Here is a 21,203-nt window from a genome sequence, read left to right as displayed (position 1 = left end):
GGATCCAATCCAAGTTCCTTAAAAGTTCTTCTTTGCGCACCTACGGGTAAAGCAGCATTCGGAATAGGTGGAATGACCCTTCATTCAATATTCTCTTTACCTGTTAATCAGTTGAATAGAGAGTTGAGGCCACTTAGCAATGACACAGTTAATTCATTGTATTCCAGACTTATCGATTTAAAGTTAATCATAATTGATGAAATATCGATGGTAGGTGCTCGTATGTTTAGCTCTGTTGATGCGAGATTAAAACGAATTTTCAAAACAGACAGCCCCTTCGGTGGTATACCGATCATAGTGTTTTGTGATTTGAAGCAACTCTCATCTATTGTAGATAGGTGGATATTCTCTCGTAATCCCAATGATGCATACAGAACTTTAGTTGGTTCCCCTTTGTGGGAGTTATTTAAATACTTTGAATTAACAGAGACAATGAGACAACGGGAGGATCAGGCCTTTGCAATTGCATTAAATCATACGGCATCTGGTACTATGACAAATGGGGACATATCACTCATTGAAACTCGAGTAGTTAATTTCGAAGAAGTTCCCGATGACACAATACATTTATTTTGGTCCAATGAAGAGGCAAATAATTTCAATGCCCTTAAGCTCAGTCGAATCCCAACAGAAGCTGATATTTTGGAAAGAGTTAAACTTTTCAAAACTTCTGAAACGCAGGGACTGCCCTATGAATTGACACTAAAAACCTCCGTCAAATATATGATTACAGTGAACATAAACTCGTGTGATGGCTTGGTTAATGGGGCAGCTGGGCAACTTATGCAAATTGATTTCCATTGTTATTTTCCAACAATTCTGTGGGTTAAATTTTTGGAACATTCTGTTGGTTTGATAGCACGATCGAAAAAGTTCTAAAATCTTTTCAATATAAAAGAAATGAACAAATTTCAATTGAAAGGAATCAGTTTCCGGCTGAGGGAATAACTATTCATAAAAGTCAGGGTGCCACATATAATAAAGTTGTAGTTCATACTGGACCCAGAAGCCAGACCTAGAGCTTCAATATATGTCGCTTGTAGTCGAGCTACTTCTGCAGAAAGTCTATTCATCATAGGAAATTTTATTCCTCCTAACAAATTTTCTGAATCGGATCCCGTATTTAGGGAACTGAGGGAATTGAACACAAATAAAGCTTTGACAAGTTTCAGTTTTATGATTTCCCGAACTTCAGGACATCAAATTTTATTCCATAATGTTCAGAGTCTTCACGCTCACATTAATGATATAAAAAGCGACTGTTTGATGCTATCTTCAGATATTTTATGTTTTGTAGCAACTTGGAGTTATCCTTGCGAAAGTTTTGATATACCAGGATTTACTCCAATTAACGAGCTTTTTTTATTATATATGACATTATTGTATAAATATATGATAGAAATTAAATAGTATAAGGAAAAAAGAAATATAATTTGGATATATGTATAAGAATCTCTACAAAAATTGATGTTTAATATTGTAAATATTATATACAAATTAATATAAAAATATTATATCATTTTTAAAGTTGTTAATATTTATTATTTTTAAGCTAAACATGTATAATACTATCGATATAATAAATAAAAAATTTTGTTCATTGTCCAAAAACGATTTCTTATCATACTTCTCAATACAGTTGTAATGCAGTCTATATAAAATCAATTATAAGCGTATACAAAAAGCACAAGAACGATTTCTCATAATTTGAGTAAATTTAGTTTACAAATTGCTCTAATTATTTTCACTGTGAGTGAAAAGTAAATAACTAAGGCAACAGTTCCTACTTCTAATTATTAAAATATTATATATAAAGAAGTCTCAAAAGAATATACCATTTAACTTTGCGAGAGTGTAAAATGTTCAGTTACATCCGAACTTAACCTTTCCTTACTTGTTTTGAAATCGTTTTTTTTTGTTCACTTTTTGGCACCGCAGTTTGTACTTAAAATTTTAATCTATTTTTGTTAATAGAGCATAGTGCCGTTCACTAGGACCATGAATAAATTTGTATTTAATATATTAGGCACTTTAGCAGCACTCACCACTTCTACAATTAAAAGGAATTAAAAGGCGCGACTTAATTAAGTATTCGAATTTTTATTTTAAAGGTTTGCACAATATAATTCCATTATATAATAATATATATAAGTTTATAAGTTTATATATATTATCGGATCGCTAAATGTAGAGTCGGCGCGCGCGGAAGGGTGTTGTAACGAATACACTTCGTGGATTACACATCCAAAAAAAGTTGACAAGTGTTGCGCGCAGGATCGCCTTTGTACTGAAAACATGATGACGCGTTGCAGTGTACAATCGAATGTCTTGAGCTGTCGAATTGTATATAGCGAATGCCGTGGGAGCGATGATCCCGTCCTTTTTGTTAGGTGTCTTCGTGCATGTTGCATGGTGGTGTCGTCGTGTGGGGTGAAATTCATTAAGTGTTCCCAGGTGTGGTGTGTTTCATTAGGGTACGCTAGTTGTTCCCGAGTAGAGTGATGTCTATAGGCTTAGCTCAGTTATACACTTAGATTAACGTTTAAAGTCGATTTTCTTGTAACCTATTAGCAAATTAGCAAAGCCCACGCCAATTACAAAAAACACATCAACATCGCAGATTTTGACCAGAATACGATTTTCCAGCATTTGGGAAAACTTGAACATTCTTAGATTTATATTCAGTATTGATTTTCATTTAACGTTTATATTCACTATTAGCAAAAGCAACCACAAATACATTAATCCATTAACTGCACAGATTTGGACTAAAATACCATTTTCGTGTTAAAACCTTTTTCACAAATACGTTCTTTCTAGAGCATTTGGGAAAACTTGAAAATTCTAAGATTAATATTCCGAGTCGATTTTCTTTTCACCTGTAAATTCCTTATTAGCAAGAGACTTGAATATTCTTAGATTTACGTTCGAAGTCTATTTCCTTAGTACCTGTATATTCACAATTAACCAAAGCTACGACAATTGCAAAATCATATGAACATGGCAGATTTGGACTAAAATACCATTTTCGTGTTAAAAGCGTTTTCGCAAATACATACATGTAGAGTAGTTGGAAAACTTGAACATTCTTAGATCTATATTCAGAGTCGACTTTCTTTTAATGTTTATATTCACTATTAGCAAAAGCTACCACAAATACATAAAACCATTAATATCGCAATTTTTTTTTTGGTTTCGGATCTAAAGTTAAGTACAATTTTTTGAAAATGCACTACGAATTTATTGCAATTGTGATAACATGAAAATTTGTTTTGACGCAAATCAAATTAAAAATAACATCTATTTACTTTGGAGCTAAATCTAAGAAAGTGCAATTTTTTCGACATTCACTGGTCATATGAATTTGTTAAAACTGTAATAACATGAAAATTTTATTTTTTCGCAAATCATATTAAAAATAAAATCTACTTTAGATCTTAATCTAAGAAAGTGAAATTTTTTCGGTTTCGGATCTAAAGTTAAGTATAATTTTTTTTAAAATGCTCTATGAATTTGTTAAAATTGTAATAACATGGAAATTTTATTTTGGCGCAAATGTTATTTATAAGAAAATCTACTTTAGATTTAAATCTAAGAAATTGCATTTGTTTCGAAATGCACTGGTTATATGAATTTGTTAAAAATGTGAGAACAGGTACAGTTTATTTTGGCGCAAATAAAATTTACGTGAAAAGGTTAAAGATAACTTTCTCATTACCAAACTATGGTTTTTAAAGCATAAGGAGAAAATTATCCACAGGTCCTACAATGGATACTTGCAGACATACTATATGAGAGCGCAGCAAGAAAGAGTTCGCTCATCACACAATATTTTATTTCAGACCAAACAAATCAGCAGACACCCCCGCCACACCGTAATTTGGATCACAATTATTCATGGAAAATCTGATATATTTTGTCTAAGAAAGGAAGAATTATTTCAACTTAAAATACTTGTTAAAGTAATTGTAAACATTTTTAAGGAAAATAAATAATTTTTGTTAAAAATATATCAATAAAAAAAAATTATAAAATTCGAGAAATATAGTTTAGTAATATACAAGTATATATCATACAATATCTCATTTTGGACCAAACCAATTAACAGAAACCCCCGCCAAACCGTAATTGGGATCACAATCATTAACTTACTCACATTATACCTATTAACTCAAACGGAGCCAGCAGCCAGAAACCCGACATTTTGTATCATATATCATCACCACTTCACATCACATCAACTTTACTGAGTCACATGGCTACTGACCAGCCTAGCAGTCTTAATAATATATAGAGTCGGCAGCCAGAGGCCCAGCATTTCAGACAAAAACACATCATCAGACATAATACCATCTCTACTATATCACATGGCTACTAGCCAGCCACCTTTTATACATATATGTAGATAGAGCCTGCAGGTAGAAACCCAGTACTTCACACCTTCTGACATCACACCAATTCAATGGAGTCACATGGCTACTGGTCAGTCACCTTGGCTACCATAGATCCAGCAGCCTCAACCATCATCACGTGGCAACCGGCCAGTCAATCTGGCAGCTTTCTTATATAGTGCCATAAGCCAGAGACTCAGCACTTTAAATCACATAAACACATTAATTATATTATATAAAAGTAACAGCCGAAGACCAGCGCTTCTAATTTCTTTACATCACTACTAGACATGCCATCAACTTAATCGAGTCAGATGAGACTCAGGCAGCTACTCCGAAGATTTTCAAAATTTTTAATATGAAAATGAAAATTTTTTCTGTGTAGTTCTAGAATAATTAAGCTATTGCATAGCTTTTATCGCGGGCTTTGAGCGCGGCGACCGAATAATGAAGTTCCTAGTACCGTCACGTGACGTCACAACATGTGCGTGCACTGCTCTATTCATATGTACATACATATAGACCAATGACTTTAAATAATCCCATAGAAAGTAGTCTAGCGGTGTTGAATCACAAGATCCTGGAGGATAATTCACAGGTCTAAAACGTGTCTTTCAATAAATCGATTTTGGCACGAGCTGTGTGACATGTTGCGCCGTCTTGTTGGAACCACAGTTCCTGGACATCATGGTTGTTCAATTCAGAAATTAAAAAGTTAGTTATCATGGATCTATACCGCCAACTTCCATCTTCGTGATAGTCGGGCCCAACACGTCGAATATGGTGCACCAAACGCTTCAAAACTCCAAGGTAGAAGACCGCATTCACATTTTGGCCGGATGGAACAAATTCTTTGTGGACAAGTCCCTTGAAATCATAAAAACAAATCAGCATTGTCTTCACTTTTGACTTCTCCAGGCGCGATTTTTTGGGTTTCGGCTCATTTCTCATTTATGTCCTCACGATCACTTTGAAAACGTTGAAACCACTCGTGCACTCTGCCACGGAATAAGCAATCATCGCCATAAACTTGTTTCATGAATTGAAACGTTTCGGTAAAAGTTTTACCAATTTTAAAACAAAATTTTAATGTTGGCTCTTTGTTCGAAGCACATTTTCCAATAAATGAAATGTCATGAAATTTTTACTGGAAGTCGATAAAGAATAGCAGATGTCGACATATATATGGCGCCACTAGAGTTTACTTTGTTACTTATTTACTGTTTTTAACGCACCTTGTAAAAATATTATGCGTTCTTTCATACTTGTCGGCAGCCTCCACCCAGTAGCTTTACGCTAATTATAAACAAATCTGTATATTTGCACTTATCAATTATACAGCCTCTTAATAAGCATCTTTGCTTATTTAAGTAACTGATATTATTTTTCATGCAGCTAAGACTACCGACAAAATATAAACAATAAAACCAATTACTGAACACAAAATGTATACAATAGCAAATATAAAACCAATTACTGAATAAGCTAATATTGTAACTGACACTCTCTTTATTGTAAGAATTAACCAAATTAGAAAAATGTATAAATAAGAGTAAATTGAAATAAAGAGCTCAATTATCCATCAGGATCATATAAACTAAAATTTTTGATTTCTTCCGCGCGTTTGCGTAAAAATATATATTTTTTAACACGTCCTAATCGAAGGAAATTAATTGGCGTCCAACGTGGGGCATGTGTTACAAATGATAGTGATATCCTCGGCAAAAAAACGAGGGAGAGAATAACAAGTATCATTAGCCGAAAGTTTTAATAAATAAAATTAAAAATAACTATATGTCCAAAACCTTGACAAATAACATACGCTTCAGACAACAAAAAACTGCAACAAATGCTTTTCTTAGATTGGAGGTAGAGAAGTTGCGAAGGCAACTACAGGATTTAACACAGTCAACTACAGTCGTTGATTATGAAATAGAAGTGATCGATCCACATATCAATTGTGATGAGTCACTTGAGGTGGTCAAATCACTACCAGAATTTAGTGGAAAACAAACTAAATACGTTAGCTGGAGGGAATCAGCGAGTAACGCAATGAGCTCATATGTAAGGGACAGCCGTAGATATTTTGCTGCATTAACTATACTGAGAAATAAAATTACAAATGATGCTAACGACATATTATCCAATCACGGAAAGGTTCTTAATTTCGATGTCATTTTGGCACGACTCGATTTTGCTTACGCGGACAAGCGACCCGCTCATATTATCGAACAGAAGATGAGCATTTTGCGGCAGGTCACTTATTCATTTGAATAATATAATAATGTTAATGAAAAATTAACTTTACTAATTAATAAAGCGATAATGACAAGAATTAGAATCAAATAATATCCGAATCAGTACAGACAACGTACTAACTTCAATAACGGAAATTTCAAAAAATAATTTACGGTTTCCACAAACCCAATTTCAAAGAGGCTACAATCAAATGCCATTTCAACAAAATATTCAGCAAAGACCAAGTACTCGAATCCAAAACCGATCACATTATAATGTAAATAATAATGTTCAGAATACAAGAATAAATACTATAGATAAACAACCATATGCCAGCGCACAACTAAGTAATCAACCACCAAATAAAACACAAAGAAAACTTAATATTAAAGAGGACAATTTTTTAGATCAAAACTAACATATATTTTCCTGCATGACTGGGTTAATGGCCAAAACTTTAAAATACTAGTAAATATGGGAGCAACAAGTTGCTATATAAAATCAGGAATTGATGAGAAGAAAAACGAATTAAATATATATATATTAAAGAGTAAAAACAATTATTGGATTTTTGATACTACGTTATTTTCATATTATTACTCTATTTGGTAAAAGACAATTTTTTTACGAAATCGAAAATTGAGAAGCAGACTTTTTATTTTCATACAAAATATTTATTTCCAGAAATTAATGCAGTGATTTACTTGAAAAAAAAAGTTAATAAAAAATAATAAAAAGGAAGAAGACATATTTAGCTTAGGAGATAAATCTGAGGAAATTTAAAAGATGAAAACATTAAAGTAAATATAATTACTTTGGAAGTAGAGACTCCTAAAGCGCCAGCTAAAGATTTATACCAGCACAATGAAGATATTAAAAATAAAAAATATATTGTGGAACAAAAAGATATTAGCAACGCCAGCCGATGCTAATATCGGCAACAAAAATAAAAAATTCAATTATAAAAACTATAATGTGGAACAAAAAAGTTCTACAACAGCAGCCGATGATAATACCGGCAACAAAAATAAAAAATATAATGGAACAAAAAATATCTACAACGTCAGTCGATGTACTTACCGACAATAAAGAAAATTATATGAACAAATTTACTTTGGAGGAAGAATTCTCTTCACCACCAGCTGAAGGAAATACCGGTATAAATAAAGAAAAAATTTTATATTTGAGGAAAAAAATAAGAAATAAAATAAATGAGATTCATTCTTCAATAAACATGAATTTATCGTTTCGAACGGATATTAGTGCGGAAATAAGAACTTCGGTAAATACTCCAATTTGTAGTAAACTGTATCAGTATCCTTTAGCATCAAATCCTTTTGTGAATAAAGAAATCGATAATCTTTTAAAAAACGAAGTTTTACGACCAAGTAGAAGTCCTTTTAATTCTTCAATCTGGGTGGTACCAACAAAAGGTATCAATGATGATGGCACAGCAAAGTTAAGAATGGTGGTGGATTTCAAAAAACTGAATGAAATTACTGTTTCAGTACATATCCAATACCAGATACAAATGTTATACTTTCAAATCTAGGAGGATCACAGTTTTTCTCCGCAATCGATTTAGAATCAGAAATTTTAATGAAGCCTGAGGACATCGAGAAAACTGCATTTTCAGTAAATAATGGAAAATATGAATTTTTAAGAATGCCATTTAGTTTAAAGAATGCACCAACTATTTTCCAACGAGCTATGGATGATGTATTAAGAGAATTTATTGGAAAATTCTGTCATGTTTAAATTGATGATGTAATTGTTTTTTCACGCAACTTAGTCGATCATATAAAACATTTAAATCAAGTAATCAACATACTTAAAAATCGAACATGAAAATATCATTAGAAAAGTCAAAAAATTTTGAAAACGAAGTCGAATTTTTGGGATATATAGTTGCAAAAGATATAATTAAAACGGATCCGCATAAAGTTGAAGCGATTGATACTTTCCATTACCAAAAACAGTACAACAACTCGAAGTTTCATTAGAACGATTAGATGTTATAGGAAATTTATCAAGGATTTCGCAGAAATGGCTAGGGAGAAAATGGACATGTATCTCAGCATATGTCAAAGAAAATTGAAGTTCGATTAGAACAGGGCGCAATTTTAGCATTTGAAAAATTAAAACAATTACTAACCAATCAAGTAGAATTAACTCAAACAGACTTTAATAAAAAATGTATATTAGCAACCGATGCCTCAAATGATGCATTATGTGCTGTATTAAGCCAAGATGGAAAACCTATTAAATTTATCTCTAAAACATTGAATTCCACAGAAAAAAATTATTCACTGAATGAGAAAGTACTTTATGACATAGTTTGGGCATTAAAAACTTTAGGAAACTACCTTTACGGAGTATCAGATCTAGAAATACATACAGATCACCAACTATTGACTTTCACAGTCTCCTCGAGAAATCCTAATGTAAAAATGAAAAGATACCATTATTACCATTATTGAGAAATATGCTCCGAAAATGTTTTATAAACCGAAAAAAATGAATATAGTCGCTGATGCCTTATTCCGACAAAGCTAAAATAATATAACTGATGATTCATCAGAAATGGACACAACATTCAGCAGAAAGCTCTGATATTACACAAATTCAAGAAACTAAAAAACCATTGAATCTTTTCAAGCAACAAAGACTTCTTAGTAAAGGTCGCTTTACCATTCACGAATCTATTAATAATTTTTATAAAACTAGGCATATTATTGAATATGATACACTTGAAAATTTAATGACTATTCTAAAATAATTCTTACTACCAAATCTTGTTACTGCAATATATTGTACACCTGAAGACTTATATGAAATTAAGGTTAAATTAAAAGAAACATTTACTTACAAGTTTTTATTTACAAAAAATTTCCCCATGCATATACCAAACAAGGAAAACCAGGGAACAATAATAGAGCAAACGCATAACAGAGCGCACAGGGGTTTTGACGAAAATATGAAACAAATCTCAACTTTTAACTATTGGCCAATTTGCATACACAATTTAAAGAATAGATTAGAAATTGTGAAATTTTTAATAAAAATCAATATGATGGACATGCCATAAAAATACCAATTGGAGAGGTCCCTATACCTAAAGAGAAGGGAATACAAATACACATAGATATATTTTATGCACAATGCTTAAAATTAATTACATTTATCGATAGTTATTCAAAGTTTTTAGTTATTAAGCAAATTGAAAATAACATAAATTAGAAGATAAAGTGTTAGCGATATTACAAGGTTTCCCTAATGTAAAGAGAATAACAATCGATAATGAACCAGGATTCACTACAGTACAATTTAAGTCCCTAATGCAGAGACTTCAGATTAAAATTTATTTCTGCAACCCAAATCATAGCACCACAAATGGTCAGATTGGGAGGGTACATTCAACAATAATTGAAATATCACGATGTATAAAACAAGATTATAATTTAATCAGCTTTAGAGCCGGAATCAATACATAGAGCCGCTCACCAATACAATAAAACTATACACTCGGTAACTGATTAGAAACCATTCGAAGTCCTTCATAATAAGGTCTCTCATGACAATTTACCAGACATACTTTTATTAGCATAAACTAGGTGCTAGAAAAACTAAATAAAAATAGATTTAGCAAAACATATTTGTGTGTATATGTGGAGATGTTATACCTATATGAAAAAATTACAGGGGAGAGAAATAAGTTAAAGCCTAGATACAAGAAACAAGTAATAAAAGAATATTTAGGGAATAAGGTTACAATTAACTACAGAAATAGAACTGAAAAAAAAGTTAATAAAAAATAATGAAAAGGAAGAAGACATATTTAGCTTAGGAGATAAATCTGAGGAAATTTAAAAGATGAAAACATTAAAGTAAATATAATTACTTTGGAAGTAGAGACTCCTAAAGCGCCAGCTAAAGATTTATACCAGCACAATGAAGATATTAAAAATAAAAAATATATTGTGGAACAAAAAGATATTAGCAACGCCAGCCGATGCTAATATCGGCAACAAAAATAAAAAATTCAATTATAAAAACTATAATGTGGAACAAAAAAGTTCTACAACAGCAGCCGATGATAATACCGGCAACAAAAATAAAAAATATAATGGAACAAAAAATATCTACAACGTCAGTCGATGTACTTACCGACAATAAAGAAAATTATATGAAAATTATTAGAAACCATTCGAAGTCCTTCATAATAAGGTCTCTCATGACAATTTACCAGACATACTTTTATTAGCACAAACTAGGTGCTAGAAAAACTAAATAAAAATAGATTTAGCAAAACATATTTGTGTGTATATGTGGAGATGTTATACCTATATGAAAAAATTACAGGGGAGAGAAATAAGCTAAAGCCTAGATACAAGAAACAAGTAATAAAAGAATATTTAGGGAATAAGGTTACAATTAACTACAGAAATAGAATTGTACATAAAGATAATATTATCTTAAATCTTGAATATATATTTTCAGAAAATGATACCCTTAATATTTTTAATATTAATTTTTCAAACAATGACGGACATTGTGGGCTATACAAAAGAGAATTATGTTTTATTAGAGGACGGAGACGTGTAATGACTATGGCGACATTTTTCACATTACTAATTTAACTTATTTTAGAGAACTTATAATTTTAGACAAAAGTTATAATAATAAAAAATACAGATATAATAAGTTAATGAATTAGATACAAAACCAGAAATTTAACTTATCGAAACTTTATTAGAGCAAATATAAAAGAAAGATACAAGATATATAAGAGGGAGAAATGAATTAGGGACACTATGAAAGTGGAAAGCAGGAACACCAGATCATGACGATTTAGTGTTAATAAATAATAAGTTAAACGAACTAATTGAAAATAACAACAAACAATACACAACAAACTCTGAAACTTTTAAAATCAATTAACAGAAACAATTTAAAATGTAAACGAAAATTCACATGTTAAACTTTTATGAAAAAGAAATATCAATTTTTAATAACTGAGCTATAAAATATGGTTCACACGATAGCAAAAATATGAGGAAAAGATGAGATAAAAATACAATTCAAAATGAACACGGACGATTGACTATAACTGATTTAATGGACATTTCTAACTTTAAGATATTACAAATTAAAGATGTAATAGTTATATATATTATATTAAGTACCCAAAATTATAAAAGACTGCAAATATTATGAAGTAAGAGCAATCACACAAGAAGGCGGTAAATTATTAACTGGAAAAGAACCTCCACCGATTCGAATAAATTTTGGTGGAAAGTTTTGTCTTATCATAAATTGAAGTGGGGGTGACTTAGATGAACAAACTATTTGATTCCGTAGCCACACATGTGCACTTTAAGTAGAACAGGGTAGTGGCAATCAACGAAAAAGCAAAAATTTCAAAATAGCCGCACGTGTGCACTTTAAACCTACCCACTGAAGCTGGTTGTTCAGCCAACGGTTGTTGGCCAAATGTTGTTTGTAGACAAATTTAAAAATTGTTCTTTCATATTTCTTTACATGTACATAAGATATCAAAATGACGACGGCAAAACGCAATTCTGTACTTTTGTGACCCTATAATGGTGTTAAGTGCATGAATTATTTTAAGAAATATATCAAAATACCTTTAAATTATTACTAATAACTCATAACAAAGTAAAAATTAATTAACATAAAATAATTTTAAAAAATTAATTAATAATAGTTCAATAAAAGGGAATATATTTCAAGTGGCATATCAATATTCCCTGTTTGGTATACCTACATATCATATTCTCTTCAATATTCGCTGTTGGGCATGTTAAAAGAGCTGTATGTGTACAGATTACCGCTGTTATAAAAGCGATAAATGTTATTTGTTTCTCCTGCTTGTGAGGTGAAATCCCCGGCTGAAATTTTACAAATGTTCGCTGTCGAACCTGCACCTTCTCGTTCATTTACGTTCTCTGGTTCAGCTACAAAGCAGGTGAAGTCACAACGATCAGCAAATAAGGTTATGGCATCAGTTTTTAGGGAAAACCGAATTAAAGTATGAATTGTTTTAGAATCCATCGTATTCACCAGATTTGGCTCCCAGCGGCTACTACCGCATTGGAATAAGTGTATTGAAGTTAAGGGAGATTATATTGCATAAAAAAATTTCGTACCAAAAACAGTATTTTTTTCAATTTGATCGCAGACACTTTGCAACTGTCACACAAATTGTGTCATCTAGAGGACTTTCATTTGGATCATCAATCACCCGCCTAGCACTACTAGGGACGTAGAAATCGGCCAAAAACCCTTTGCAACTTCCCTGCACACAAGCAAATTGTATCGTCTAGAGGGCGCTCAGGGCTTTCATAATCACGACCATCACCTGCCTAATTGTAAAAAGATGTTTAAATATACAAGATGCAAGCGATTGCACTATTGGAGTTGTATTTTGACAGCAAGGCCAACCAATATGCTTTATCTCAAGTACATTAAACAATCATTAGCAGAAATATGCGACGACAGACAAGGAATTTCTTGCAATCATGTACAAGTATGCAGTGACTTATTTTAGACCATACATATACGGAGCAAAATTTATACAGCTGATTCAGATATTGGTTTTGCATATGTTCGAAAAGACGAAAATCCCATCAGATTCTGTGACACCATTGAAAATCAGAATTGGTTTGCAATTCGGACAACTACGCAAATCTTTCTTGGATTCTACAACACCCCTGAATAATTTTAAATTTGTCAAAGGTACAAAAAGAGCAAAAGAAATAGAAAAAGAAGATTTATATAAGTAAATTTCACTTTACCATAGTAATGAGTCAATGCATAGCGGAATAAACGTTAGGTGCTGTATTAAGCCAAGATGGAAAACCTATTAAATTTATCTCTAAAACATTGAATTCCACAGAAAAAAATTATTCAATGAATGAGAAAGTACTTTATGCCATAGTTTGGGCATTAAAAACTTTAGGAAACTACCTTTACGGAGTATCAGATCTAGAAATACATACAGATCACCAACTATTAACTTTCACAGTATATAAAAGAAAGATACAAGATATATAAGAGGAAGAAATGAATTAGAAACACTATGAAAGTGGAAAGCAGGAACACCAGATCATGACGATTTAGTGTTAATAAATAATAAGTTAAACGAACTAATTGAAAATAACAACAAACAATACACAACAAACTCTGAAACTTTTAAAATCAATTAACAGAAACAATTTAAAATGTAAACGAATATTCACATGTTAAACTTTTATGAAAAAGAAATATCAATTTTTAATAACTGAGCTATAAAATATGGTTCACACGATAGCAAAAATATGAGGAAAAGATGAGATAAAAATACAATTCAAAATGAACACGGACGATTGACTATAACTGATTTAATGGACATTTCTAACTTTAAGATATTACAAATTAAAGATGTAATAGTTATATATATTATATTAAGTACCCAAAATTATAAAAGACTGCAAATATTATGAAGTAAGAGCAATCACACAAGAAGGCGGTAAATTATTAACTGGAAAAGAACCTCCACTGATTCGAATAAATTTTGGTGGAAAGTTTTGTCTTATCATAAATTGAAGTGGGGGTGACTTAGATGAACAAACTATTTGATTCCGTAGCCACACATGTGCACTTTAAGTAGAACAGGGTAGTGGCAATCAACGAAAAAGCAAAAATTTCAAAATAGCCGCACGTGTGCACTTTAAACCTACCCACTGAAGCTGGTTGTTCAGCCAACGGTTGTTGGCCAAATGTTGTTTGTAGACAAATTTAAAAATTGTTCTTTCATATTCCTTTACATGTACATAAGATATCAAAATGACGACGGCAAAACGCAATTCTGTACTTTTGTGACCCTATAATGGTGTTAAGTGCATGAATTATTTTAAGAAATATATCAAAATACCTTTAAATTATTACTAATAACTCATAACAAAGTAAAAATTAATTAACATAAAATAATTTTAAAAAATTAATTAATAATAGTTCAATAAAAGGGAATATATTTCAAGTGGCATATCAATATTCCCTGTTTGGTATACCTACATATCATATTCTCTTCAATATTCGCTGTTGGGCATGTTAAAAGAGCTGTATGTGTACAGATTACCGCTGTTATAAAAGCGATAAATGTTATTTGTTTCTCCTGCTTGTGAGGTGAAATCCCCGGCTGAAATTTTACAAATGTTCGCTGTCGAACCTGCACCTTCTCGTTCATTTACGTTCTCTGGTTCAGCTACAAAGCAGGTGAAGTCACAACGATCAGCAAATAAGGTTATGGCATCAGTTTTTAGGGAAAACCGAATTAAAGTATGAATTGTTTTAGAATCCATCGTATTCACCAGATTTGGCTCCCAGCGGCTACTACCGCATTGGAATAAGTGTATTGAAGTTAAGGGAGATTATATTGCATAAAAAAATTTCGTACCAAAAACAGTATTTTTTTCAATTTGATCGCAGACACTTTGCAACTGTCACACAAATTGTGTCATCTAGAGGACTTTCATTTGGATCATCAATCACCCGCCTAGCACTACTAGGGACGTAGAAATCGGCCAAAAACCCTTTGCAACTTCCCTGCACACAAGCAAATTGTATCGTCTAGAGGGCGCTCAGGGCTTTCATAATCACGACCATCACCTGCCTAATTGTAAAAAGATGTTTAAATATACAAGATGCAAGCGATTGCACTATTGGAGTTGTATTTTGACAGCAAGGCCAACCAATATGCTTTATCTCAAGAACATTAAACAATCATTAGCAGAAATATGCGACGACAGACAAGGAATTTCTTGCAATCATGTACAAGTATGCAGTGACTTATTTTAGACCATACATATACGGAGCAAAATTTATACAGCTGATTCAGATATTGGTTTTGCATATGTTCGAAAAGACGAAAATCCCATCAGATTCTGTGACACCATTGAAAATCAGAATTGGTTTGCAATTCGGACAACTACGCAAATCTTTCTTGGATTCTACAACACCCCTGAATAATTTTAAATTTGTCAAAGGTACAAAAAGAGCAAAAGAAATAGAAAAAGAAGATTTATATAAGTAAATTTCACTTTACCATAGTAATGAGTCAATGCATAGCGGAATAAACGTTAGGTGCTGTATTAAGCCAAGATGGAAAACCTATTAAATTTATCTCTAAAACATTGAATTCCACAGAAAAAAATTATTCAATGAATGAGAAAGTACTTTATGCCATAGTTTGGGCATTAAAAACTTTAGGAAACTACCTTTACGGAGTATCAGATCTAGAAATACATACAGATCACCAACTATTAACTTTCACAGTATATAAAAGAAAGATACAAGATATATAAGAGGAAGAAATGAATTAGAAACACTATGAAAGTGGAAAGCAGGAACACCAGATCATGACGATTTAGTGTTAATAAATAATAAGTTAAACGAACTAATTGAAAATAACAACAAACAATACACAACAAACTCTGAAACTTTTAAAATCAATTAACAGAAACAATTTAAAATGTAAACGAATATTCACATGTTAAACTTTTATGAAAAAGAAATATCAATTTTTAATAACTGAGCTATAAAATATGGTTCACACGATAGCAAAAATATGAGGAAAAGATGAGATAAAAATACAATTCAAAATGAACACGGACGATTGACTATAACTGATTTAATGGACATTTCTAACTTTAAGATATTACAAATTAAAGATGTAATAGTTATATATATTATATTAAGTACCCAAAATTATAAAAGACTGCAAATATTATGAAGTAAGAGCAATCACACAAGAAGGCGGTAAATTATTAACTGGAAAAGAACCTCCACCGATTCGAATAAATTTTGGTGGAAAGTTTTGTCTTATCATAAATTGAAGTGGGGGTGACTTAGATGAACAAACTATTTGATTCCGTAGCCACACATGTGCACTTTAAGTAGAACAGGGTAGTGGCAATCAACGAAAAAGCAAAAATTTCAAAATAGCCGCACGTGTGCACTTTAAACCTACCCACTGAAGCTGGTTGTTCAGCCAACGGTTGTTGGCCAAATGTTGTTTGTAGACAAATTTAAAAATTGTTCTTTCATATTTCTTTACATGTACATAAGATATCAAAATGACGACGGCAAAACGCAATTCTGTACTTTTGTGACCCTATAATGGTGTTAAGTGCATGAATTATTTTAAGAAATATATCAAAATACCTTTAAATTATTACTAATAACTCATAACAAAGTAAAAATTAATTAACATAAAATAATTTTAAAAAATTAATTAATAAAAGGGAATATATTTCAAGTGGCATATCAATATTCCCTGTTTGGTATACCTACATATCATATTCTCTTCAATATTCGCTGTTGGGCATGTTAAAAGAGCTGTATGTGTACAGATTACCGCTGTTATAAAAGCGATAAATGTTATTTGTTTCTCCTGCTTGTGAGGTGAAATCCCCGGCTGAAATTTTACAAATGTTCGCTGTCGAACCTGCACCTTCTCGTTCATTTACGTTCTCTGGTTCAGCTACAAAGCAGGTGAAGTCACAACGATCAGCAAATAAGGTTATGGCATCAGTTTTTAGGGAAAACCGAATTAAAGTATGAATTGTTTTAGAATCCATCGTATTCACCAGATTTGGCTCCCAGCGGCTACTACCGCATTGGAATAAGTGTATTGAAGTTAAGGGAGATTATATTGCATAAAAAAATTTCGTACCAAAAACAGTATTTTTTTCAATTTGATCGCAGACACTTTGCAACTGTCACACAAATTGTGTCATCTAGAGGACTTTCATTTGGATCATCAATCACCCGCCTAGCACTACTAGGGACGTAGAAATCGGCCAAAAACCCTTTGCAACTTCCCTGCACACAAGCAAATTGTATCGTCTAGAGGGCGCTCAGGGCTTTCATAATCACGACCATCACCTGCCTAATTGTAAAAAGATGTTTAAATATACAAGATGCAAGCGATTGCACTATTGGAGTTGTATTTTGACAGCAAGGCCAACCAATATGCTTTATCTCAAGAACATTAAACAATCATTAGCAGAAATATGCGACGACAGACAAGGAATTTCTTGCAATCATGTACAAGTATGCAGTGACTTATTTTAGACCATACATATACGGAGCAAAATTTATACAGCTGATTCAGATATTGGTTTTGCATATGTTCGAAAAGACGAAAATCCCATCAGATTCTGTGACACCATTGAAAATCAGAATTGGTTTGCAATTCGGACAACTACGCAAATCTTTCTTGGATTCTACAACACCCCTGAATAATTTTAAATTTGTCAAAGGTACAAAAAGAGCAAAAGAAATAGAAAAAGAAGATTTATATAAGTAAATTTCACTTTACCATAGTAATGAGTCAATGCATAGCGGAATAAACGTTAGGTGCTGTATTAAGCCAAGATGGAAAACCTATTAAATTTATCTCTAAAACATTGAATTCCACAGAAAAAAATTATTCAATGAATGAGAAAGTACTTTATGCCATAGTTTGGGCATTAAAAACTTTAGGAAACTACCTTTACGGAGTATCAGATCTAGAAATACATACAGATCACCAACTATTAACTTTCACAGTATATAAAAGAAAGATACAAGATATATAAGAGGAAGAAATGAATTAGAAACACTATGAAAGTGGAAAGCAGGAACACCAGATCATGACGATTTAGTGTTAATAAATAATAAGTTAAACGAACTAATTGAAAATAACAACAAACAATACACAACAAACTCTGAAACTTTTAAAATCAATTAACAGAAACAATTTAAAATGTAAACGAATATTCACATGTTAAACTTTTATGAAAAAGAAATATCAATTTTTAATAACTGAGCTATAAAATATGGTTCACACGATAGCAAAAATATGAGGAAAAGATGAGATAAAAATACAATTCAAAATGAACACGGACGATTGACTATAACTGATTTAATGGACATTTCTAACTTTAAGATATTACAAATTAAAGATGTAATAGTTATATATATTATATTAAGTACCCAAAATTATAAAAGACTGCAAATATTATGAAGTAAGAGCAATCACACAAGAAGGCGGTAAATTATTAACTGGAAAAGAACCTCCACCGATTCGAATAAATTTTGGTGGAAAGTTTTGTCTTATCATAAATTGAAGTGGGGGTGACTTAGATGAACAAACTATTTGATTCCGTAGCCACACATGTGCACTTTAAGTAGAACAGGGTAGTGGCAATCAACGAAAAAGCAAAAATTTCAAAATAGCCGCACGTGTGCACTTTAAACCTACCCACTGAAGCTGGTTGTTCAGCCAACGGTTGTTGGCCAAATGTTGTTTGTAGACAAATTTAAAAATTGTTCTTTCATATTTCTTTACATGTACATAAGATATCAAAATGACGACGGCAAAACGCAATTCTGTACTTTTGTGACCCTATAATGGTGTTAAGTGCATGAATTATTTTAAGAAATATATCAAAATACCTTTAAATTATTACTAATAACTCATAACAAAGTAAAAATTAATTAACATAAAATAATTTTAAAAAATTAATTAATAAAAGGGAATATATTTCAAGTGGCATATCAATATTCCCTGTTTGGTATACCTACATATCATATTCTCTTCAATATTCGCTGTTGGGCATGTTAAAAGAGCTGTATGTGTACAGATTACCGCTGTTATAAAAGCGATAAACGTTATTTGTTTCTCCTGCTTGTGAGGTGAAATCCCCGGCTGAAATTTTACAAATGTTCGCTGTCGAACCTGCACCTTCTCGTTCATTTACGTTCTCTGGTTCAGCTACAAAGCAGGTGAAGTCACAACGATCAGCAAATAAGGTTATGGCATCAGTTTTTAGGGAAAACCGAATTAAAGTATGAATTGTTTTAGAATCCATCGTATTCACCAGATTTGGCTCCCAGCGGCTACTACCGCATTGGAATAAGTGTATTGAAGTTAAGGGAGATTATATTGCATAAAAAAATTTCGTACCAAAAACAGTATTTTTTTCAATTTGATCGCAGACACTTTGCAACTGTCACACAAATTGTGTCATCTAGAGGACTTTCATTTGGATCATCAATCACCCGCCTAGCACTACTAGGGACGTAGAAATCGGCCAAAAACCCTTTGCAACTTCCCTGCACACAAGCAAATTGTATCGTCTAGAGGGCGCTCAGGGCTTTCATAATCACGACCATCACCTGCCTAATTGTAAAAAGATGTTTAAATATACAAGATGCAAGCGATTGCACTATTGGAGTTGTATTTTGACAGCAAGGCCAACCAATATGCTTTATCTCAAGAACATTAAACAATCATTAGCAGAAATATGCGACGACAGACAAGGAATTTCTTGCAATCATGTACAAGTATGCAGTGACTTATTTTAGACCATACATATACGGAGCAAAATTTATACAGCTGATTCAGATATTGGTTTTGCATATGTTCGAAAAGACGAAAATCCCATCAGATTCTGTGACACCATTGAAAATCAGAATTGGTTTGCAATTCGGACAACTACGCAAATCTTTCTTGGATTCTACAACACCCCTGAATAATTTTAAATTTGTCAAAGGTACAAAAAGAGCAAAAGAAATAGAAAAAGAAGATTTATATAAGTAAATTTCACTTTACCATAGTAATGAGTCAATGCATAGCGGAATAAACGTTAGGTGCTGTATTAAGCCAAGATGGAAAACCTATTAAATTTATCTCTAAAACATTGAATTCCACAGAAAAAAATTATTCAATGAATGAGAAAGTACTTTATGCCATAGTTTGGGCATTAAAAACTTTAGGAAACTACCTTTACGGAGTATCAGATCTAGAAATACATACAGATCACCAACTATTAACTTTCACAGTATATAAAAGAAAGATACAAGATATATAAGAGGAAGAAATGAATTAGAAACACTATGAAAGTGGAAAGCAGGAACACCAGATCATGACGATTTAGTGTTAATAAATAATAAGTTAAACGAACTAATTGAAAATAACAACAAACAATACACAACAAACTCTGAAACTTTTAAAATCAATTAACAGAAACAATTTAAAATGTAAACGAATATTCACATGTTAAACTTTTATGAAAAAGAAATATCAATTTTTAATAACTGAGCTATAAAATATGGTTCACACGATAGCAAAAATATGAGGAAAAGATGAGATAAAAATACAATTCAAAATGAACGCGGACGATTGACTATAACTGATTTAATGGACATTTCTAACTTTAAGATATTACAAATTAAAGATGTAATAGTTATATATATTATATTAAGTACCCAAAATTATAAAAGACTGCAAATATTATGAAGTAAGAGCAATCACACAAGAAGGCGGTAAATTATTAACTGGAAAAGAACCTCCACCGATTCGAATAAATTTTGGTGGAAAGTTTTGTCTTATCATAAATTGAAGTGGGGGTGACTTAGATGAACAAACTATTTGATTCCGTAGCCACACATGTGCACTTTAAGTAGAACAGGGTAGTGGCAATCAACGAAAAAGCAAAAATTTCAAAATAGCCGCACGTGTGCACT

Source organism: Bactrocera oleae, chromosome 3 (genome assembly GCF_042242935.1).
Source record: "Bactrocera oleae isolate idBacOlea1 chromosome 3, idBacOlea1, whole genome shotgun sequence".
Lineage (NCBI taxonomy): Eukaryota > Metazoa > Arthropoda > Insecta > Diptera > Tephritidae > Bactrocera > Bactrocera oleae.
This window is presented reverse-complemented; position numbering follows the sequence as displayed.